This window comes from Falco rusticolus, chromosome 3 (genome assembly GCF_015220075.1).
Source record: "Falco rusticolus isolate bFalRus1 chromosome 3, bFalRus1.pri, whole genome shotgun sequence".
Classification (NCBI taxonomy): Eukaryota; Metazoa; Chordata; class Aves; order Falconiformes; family Falconidae; genus Falco; species Falco rusticolus.
The window spans coordinates 94,180,344-94,188,709 of record NC_051189.1 but is presented as its reverse complement, the minus strand read 5'-3'; the positions used below and the strand labels follow the sequence as shown (position 1 = coordinate 94,188,709).

Here is an 8,366-nt window from a genome sequence, read left to right as displayed (position 1 = left end):
CCAAAGCTTGTTTATGATATCAGGAAACATTGCTTAGAATCACCAGTTTTTAATCTTTGTCCTGTTGCATTTGTCATCTTATGATTTCCAATAAGTACCTAATTTGTAGAGGACTCTTAGATTCAGCATCTCCTTTAGAGAAGAATTTTAGTGAGAATGAATTTTTTAACCATTATTATGACACAGCTAGTGTAAACGAATGAATTTTATATGAAGCAGACACTGTGCACCCACTTGATATATATTGATAAACAAAATCAATTAGCCACTTGTTCTTCAGGACTAGAAGGTTTACTCTATTGGATTGTTCTTTCCAAATGATTAAGTTTTCTACAAAGAAAGAAAATACAGTGACAGGAATTAAATTACAGAAATTTAGTAAATCTTTGCAAGTATTTTACAAAATACCATTCTTTACTTAATAAAGGGCAAGCAACATATTTTATGATTTCCCATTCATTCGACAAAGCTATAGTGTTTGTAATTGTGTATATAAAGCCATCAGTCTTGTAGAGCCGTCTTTAGCTGAGCAAGCCCCAAAGCATCCCGTCCATTCTGCTCAGATCTGATCAGCATCTTTATAGTTTATCAGCCTTGGGGTTCAATTTTGTTTTGGATGCTTTTATAAATGAGCACAATCACTGGTGAATCTGTTCTTCCAGATTGCAAAGAGAAAAATCGAGAGAAGAACTTTAGTAGATTACTGTGTCACTGAGGATAAAGTACAAGCACAAATGCACCTAAAGTAGTCTCAGAGATTATTTCATTGGGTGTACATTTTCAGTATTATTTCAGTAAAATTAGATGATTGTCTTAGTTATTATTGTTTTTGAAGCTATATTCTGTCCCCAGGCAAGGTGCATGATCAATGCACTATCTAGCAAAATCAATTTGTTGCAAAGTACTATTTATTTAAAAAAAAGGAAAGAGGGGGAGAGAAGAGGAGACTAATGCATAGCAAATGTGAAAATGATTATAAGACTTTCTTCTAGTAAAGCTGAATTTTATCATTGAAGCATGGAAGTTAAGAAATAAAACTGATTTCACTAAGCCTGTACAAAACTACTTCTATATACATATTTAAACTTCGAGGTAGCCAGTGAAAAGCCAGCATCAAATTTTGCGGCTCCTTTTATTTTTACTCTAAGAGATGAGTTTCCAACAATAAATAATGGGACATATGATCTGCCTCTGCCGTACTAATCAACAACACAAGCGGTCCCATTTTTACATAAATAGAACACAGGAAATAATACTGTAGTATAATATAAAAGATTATTTCATTTCTTTTCTATAGCTATAAAAGAAATCTGTACTTGCTATGCTTTGTTATTCAAGATACCATCAATATCACTGAATATCTGATGGGTTAAGGGGAATGTGATTTTCTCAAATAGCAGGAAGGCTGCAGTCTCATGACAGATAGGGTCAATTTAGTTTTTCAAAGCTCTTGATGCTCTTGTGTTCTCTCTGTCATGGCCACCATATTAGAAGCGCGGTGGAAATCCATTACCTGCAATCTCAGTCGAAATATTTGCCACTCTGAATAGTTACAGGCAACACAAACTTCCAGTCAGTTGGAAACTCAGTATTCATATGTTTAATAAGAAAAAAACACTTCAGAAAAAATGCCTAATTGGAACTGGTCACAGTTCCTGTCGCCTCTTCATTCAGGACCATCACCAGGGAGATTACAAAAGGTTCTGGAAATACATGAAATTATGATGCTGGACGCTGAAAAGAAAGGCAGTCTGTTAATCACATTATGAATCTGAACTCTGAGACCAGTTTCAAGCACCATCTATCAGTAAGTAGAGTATGCATGTTACAGAGACATCTACCACTGATACACCTACATATGAACATATCCGTTTCATTTTATGAGTTGGCCAACAAGATATGATAGTGGATCCAGGTGTCTTTCCATCTGTCAGAAACAGTACCCTCAGTACTGGATTTTGAGGTGGATAGTTTCTCTTCTAGCACATCGGTAGAAAAAGGGTTATTTAGAATCTCTAACGGCACCATTTGCTGTCCATTTAATCAACCTAACCCTGCAACTGGAAAAAAAAGAGAGGAAGACCCACGTTCTTGTACAACAGTATGCTCAGTTAATCTATCTGGCATTTGCTATTAACAATGCATGTTTTCAAGCAGCAGGGCTACACAATTATTTGTTTTCTGGTTTTACATTATCAGACGATAGGTAGCATTGCTGAAGTAGATCCTCTTGAGGTCACGACAGTGTGAGATTTGAATCAGCCATTTTCAAAAGGTAAGACAGCACATATTACTCAGTGGTACTTCATGAAGAAATGGTACGGTCGGAACAGCTGTGGGGGAGAGAGACTTGTCAAGTGAGTTAAAGCAGCCTCACAGGAATTAATGCAACACTGACTTCAACCCCATGGGTGACACCAGTTAAAGCACTGAACAGTACAGACAGCTAGCTACCAATGTCCATGCCATACCTACACAACCCCCTTGATTCTCCCTCTAGACCCATCCAAAACTGACCAGAAACAGATGCAGCCTTTGCTGAGTGAGTGGGTAGATACCACAGTAAAGACAACTCAAGAAGCATGCACAGCTCCCATGTAAATATATTTTCCTGTCCTTTCTCCACCATCCTGTATTCATGCTAACTGTTATTATGTTTTAATCTGCTCTCTTGGAAGTATTTTAATTGTTAAAGAAAAGGGAAAAATTACAGCATAATCACAGCCACCATAAATTAGAACTTGATTTCCATTGAAATTTCAAATTCAACCCTTCCTTTCCCCCATGCACATATTTGAGTTTCAGTCCTTCAGCCTGAAAATTACTTCACTTGTACGCATAGGCACAGGCACAAAAGATACAAAAGAACACTTGCATACATATCCAGACATTTGCACAAACATACACATGCTCACAGATGGAAGCATCCTAAAATTTCTCTTCTACTTAAGAAATTCCATTTCCTTAAATTATTCACAAGAAAATCTGTAAGATGATACTGAGGTGCAAACAACCAGACAACCTCAAAAGCAACCTGCTCCTCCTCTAACATTCCAAATTCCTTTATCAAATTAATTAGGCATGTGCTTACCTATCACTGGAAGGATTTTTTTAAAAAATGTAATAGAATATGTTAAATATTAAAAAAATGTAAAAGACAGTAAAAACTCACTCAGAATAATAAGAAAGATGCCACAAAGATGAATAGGTGCCAAGCCACCTAGAAAAGATGTGCAATTCTGCAAACAAATCGACTGGCAAATTACAGTGACTAAAAAGAAATTTCCACACCATGGACAGATTATTTCCAAATAGCCACTTGAAGTTTCTTGCATTTGCCTCTGGTAACTGTCACTGTTGAAAGGGAGATACCAGGCCAGACACATCATCGGTGAGACGCAGCATGGAGATGCCTTATGTTCCCGACACTGAGGCTGCGCTGCAGACAAACCCACTCCACGCACCTGAGATCCTGCTTCAGAACAGAACATCTGTGACAGGCTCGGGGACCCTCAAAAACTGGAAACCACAAGCTTCCAGGGAGGAGTCGCGTCTGCATAGGGCACACTACTGTACATCAAGGAAGAGAGAATTAATAGTTCACAATCTGCTGCAGATGAGAGTATCATCCTGGCCTGACAGTTTTGGGTCAAGGATACTGAAATCAAAACATAAATTAACACACAGTGAATGATAAGGGGAAAAAAGTGATACACAGGAATTATTAGATGAAGAGATTATGACAAAGGAGTCACATGCTATTAGAAACCCACAGTACGATCCTCAAAAAGCGAATACACTTTTTTTTTGTTAGGGAAAACACAGTGGTAAAGCTTACGAGATTTCAGTACAAATATTTTCTCTCATTTCAATCTACATGTCACCTTTTCAGTTAGGTTCCACTGTGAGTTTTCTGTTTAAGTAGACTTCTAATATTGAAGCTGAAGACAATCAAAACAGACAGCATTTTTATGAGTTTTATGTGCATTCAATGACGAGTTGTAATATTCATGTATTTCTTATGCCTACTATCAAAGTGTAATCCAACTTTAGCACATTTCCAGGATTAAAAAAAAAAAATAAATAAATGAGAAGGCTCAGTTTTGCTAAGTCTCAGATTTATCTCATGTATTACAACACACAATATTTTTATTAGGGCTTCAGCAGCTGTAACGTATCAATTGCATTAGAAAGATTCCAAATAAAGAACAAAACATGCAACCACACATATACATACAATTTCTGTTGAGGAAATTGTGGAGAATATGCTTGGAAGGTTACGCTATCATCTCAAAAAAAAAAATCAAGATGTAAATATTTTCAGGATTTTACTGGCAAGTTGTTGATGTTTTCATCAATATTGAAGGTAATTTGGGAAAAAAAATATTAAGCAGCAGATACAACAGTAAAGCAACCATAATGAGATTGTTTAGTTATATTTAAACACACAAAGGATCCAGAAAACTGGAGAGCACACTTTGTTGAGTCAGTGTATATAAAACCTTCTTATGTGGTTCAGACCATCTACAGTTGGTTATGACTTGGCAACTGAAATTTGTTTAAAATTTCACATTCAACCCTCCGTTCCATGTATCATGGGTGATACAGATTGCCAGATTTTTGTGCATGTATGTAAATACATAATGGGCTCACATAGCACAATAGGATAAGGAAAATTAAATAGAGCAAAAAGTTCTTTGTTGCATCTTCCTGCTCCTAGACCTGCATCTCAGATGACAACATATACTATCCCATAATGAGTACTTAAGGCGTTTCTGGTTTGTACAAGACCCAAATCCATCCTCTAAAATTCCCAATTCTTCAGACACACTGCTAGAAAAGAGAAAACTCTGTACCCACTTTATAGTGGACAAGGACTGCCTTTACCACATGATTCCTTCAAGGCCAGACAAAGCACCCTCATTATGCTACTCATGGGTTATTACTCATTACTAAAAAAACCCACATCATACTGAAGAAATTCACCCATTTCATACTTTTTCATAGACTTGTAACAAATCTTGCGTAGTTAAACACACCCATCCCAATTTCACCTCCATGTAAAGCACTGGGAACAGACATTAAGTTACTAAACAGTCAATAGTCAAACAGCGGAGAAAGAAAGAAAATATAATCATGGTATTAGGAGAAAATCTCATCTGCAATCTTGAGCAATTAATAAAAATATTGTTCTAATTCAGTAGTTAAAATATTGAAAGATTGTTAACTATGCTAGAAATTAAAACATCTAATTGTATGTTTTGCAAATAACACAGTAAATGCAGCACGACCTTCTCAATAAATGGAGAAAGTTCACTAGTTTTTCCCCAGTTCAGATTTTCATGAGTTTATTAAAAAAATAACTGGTACTCCTAGTTATATAGCAACAACATCTTTTAGCAGCTTATTACGCCTTCAGGTCATAAGGCACTCAAGGCTGAAAAGCTTTAAAAACCTAAGGTTTTTTAGGATTCCTTGTGTAAGAACACATGTGTTTTGTTAAATTCTAAGAGGGCACGATGAGACAACAAAGCCAACACTGGAGAATGAATGAAGACTCAATGTATATTTGGAAAGGCACCTAGAAGGTGACATCCATTTCTGAAGCTTGACAGTTTAGACTCTGGCAGTGAAAGACACCTCATGTTCCTTTGTCTCTTCTCAAGGGAAGAGCAGGCTGAAAATACTTCTTCATATCTGGAAAACAAATTAAAAAAAAAGATACAGGGAGAATTTCTAGATGAGAAATATGGCATAATTATTAAGGTACCATCACAACTTTCTTATTCCATACTACTGCTTTTTTTCTGAAAGAGTCTGTTTGGTGATACGAAGGACATTTGACTGTGCCTTGATACGATCACTTTAATTTCAATCCTTTCTCTTTTGACTACCGCCCCTAACATGATAAAAACTCTATAGAGTTGAAAATGCGAGATAACTGTAAAATGCAGATACACCTGCAAAACACAAATCAAGTTAACAAGCGTTAAAAAAATATATCCAGCAGTAATATAGAGCAAATCAGGCAGACCAAATGAAATTACCCTGACAACTGGCCAGTAGCTGGGACAACACAGGTATCTCTAGCCACAGAGATAATGAAACAAGAGCTTCTATGTTACACTTCCAAGACAGCACCCTACAGCTAATTGTAAGGATACTTCTTAAGGACTGAATCCCACCTTGTAGATAGACATCACCTGCAACTCCACTATTTACTCAATGCTCTTTTCCTGGTGAAGAAAACAGACAGATAGTGAGTTTGCCAAAGGTTTTTTTTAATCTTACATTCAATCAACATGCTTTCCCCATAAACAATGAATAAAAAACACAGATGAAAGAGATTTTAGAAAATGCAAAATAATATGGCAATTATTACTATTTGAGATACCCTTTTGAATGCTAAACATATGACCACAGATATACATATAAAGTTTTAATTAGCCCCCAGTAATAGCAATGAACTTTGTTAGACATGTTTCCAGAAGCACTGATGTCTGCCTTCAAGAAGTGTCATTCCTTTGTCTATATGCATATGCTCTTTAAATCAACTGTCCTAGACATGCATAGTCAAATTCTAAAGTACTTTCCTAGTATGCATAGTTAAAATTCTCATTAACTGCTACCAGCTTCAATTCTTGTCAGTAAAAAGAAAGAAAGAAAAACAAAAAGAAAAAAAGAAAAAGCCTTTACTTTGAAGAGCAAAATCAGGGACAAAGAAATCCTTCAAACTGTTGTGGATATTTCAAAATTATATCTCTTTATAACACGCTTTAACTTACTGTAGAAAAATGGAAATAAATACTGTAATACTAAATGCTGCCATAAAATAAGTTCTCCTTTCTCAGTTTAAGAACAGTAGCCAAGAATTGCGAATGCTCATCCCCATGTTCCATTCCTCTATCCTGATATGGCTGAAGTACATGTTAAGCTTCACTACCAGGAGTGGTGCTATTTTAAGTCAATGTGACTACTCATTCGACAACCAAACATCAAACCAAGTGGCCTTTTTCCTCAAGATGTCCAGCAACTCCCATTACTATCAACTACCAGATACTTTAAGCACAATGTTTCAAACGCAGAGGTAACTGTTCAAACATTAAATGCTCTCTAGCGAGGAACCTTTTAATGTTTTGGGTTGTTTTTTTTACAGCAAAATTCATTTCAATAGAATGAAGACTGTGGCAGACAGATGAGTGGACATTTGCCTTAAACGTTTCTTGGTACAAAAAGGTGTGAGCTTTGCTGACTCGTCTGTGCAGCAGGTGTTATAACCACAAGAAAGTACGACACACTGGTTTCCAGCCCTGCAGAGGCAGGACTGAGATGGTACTTTTTCCACCCTTGCATCCTATGGTTTCGGTGCCTGTCAATAACTAACTGCACATGTGCAACGGTACTAGGTCGTCATCCTTAGGGAGGGTCTCATCTGATGCGACCCCGAAATAGTCCCCCTGCAACCACCTGGAACACGCCGAGTCTGTGTAGAACCAGACTGCACCTGCCCTCGCCTAGCATCACACCCAGCATGCATATGCATGAAGTTTCTTGGAACAGGGTGGAGATATTGGGACTTGGACTTTATAAAAAGGGTACCACCAGCAGCTTAGGTGAGACCGCCACCACCAAGATACCCAGAGTGAAGAGGACCAACGGGACCCCACAGGTGGTGATATCTCTTTCATCTCTTTTTTTTATCTCTCCCTCTCTCTCCCTTTTCCTCTCTTTCTTCCTAGAAACGTGTGGCACGGGACTTGCTTATCCAGTTCAGTAATTGCCATTTAGTTATTGTATCTACCCACATACCTTGTATTGTATATAAATAAATCATAAAATCAGTTGGCTGGTGTCATTTCACCTTAATTCAGTCCAAGGGGATCACAAACTTGGTCATTAGTCCCAAGGGGAGGGAGGTTGTTCTGAATGGCTCCTTTTGGGTCACGACAAAGACTGGCAGCAAAAGGCCAGTACTAGATGCATCTTAATTTTGGCAGGAATCCTGCAATTCTATTCTTAATTTTCTTTGCTTCCTTTGGCCACTATAACTTCCTATTTTTCAAAGAACCAATTTTTCTTTTGGCACTGTCCTTGTTTGCAGTGGTGTTCTACTGCTATCATAAACCCAGACATTGGATTTAGGGAAGCCACATGCACACACTGATACAAGGATTTGATTGTTGCTGTTGCAACAAACTGAGACCTAACACTTACTGAATATCTCAGGCCTGTATGTAAACAAATTTGTTACTACCACACTTTCTTCTATAGGTGCAGACACTACTAGCTATTAGCTTATTCCAATAAGGGACGGGCAATGCTTTAAGAACTGCCCTCCCAAGTGACACAAAAGGCCTATATAAGCA

General features: G+C 37.3%; 1 long non-coding RNA gene across 1 annotated transcript; it reads right to left on the bottom strand.

Annotated features, from left to right (window-relative positions):
- Window positions 1-281: 281 nt before the first annotated feature.
- Window positions 282-8,037, bottom strand: LOC119145645. Its single transcript, XR_005103470.1, has 3 exons — window positions 5,582-8,037; window positions 3,465-3,570; window positions 282-2,333 (listed from the first exon to the last, which is right to left on the bottom strand). It is a non-coding gene; the product is annotated as an uncharacterized LOC119145645 (long non-coding RNA).
- Window positions 8,038-8,366: the final 329 nt, after the last annotated feature.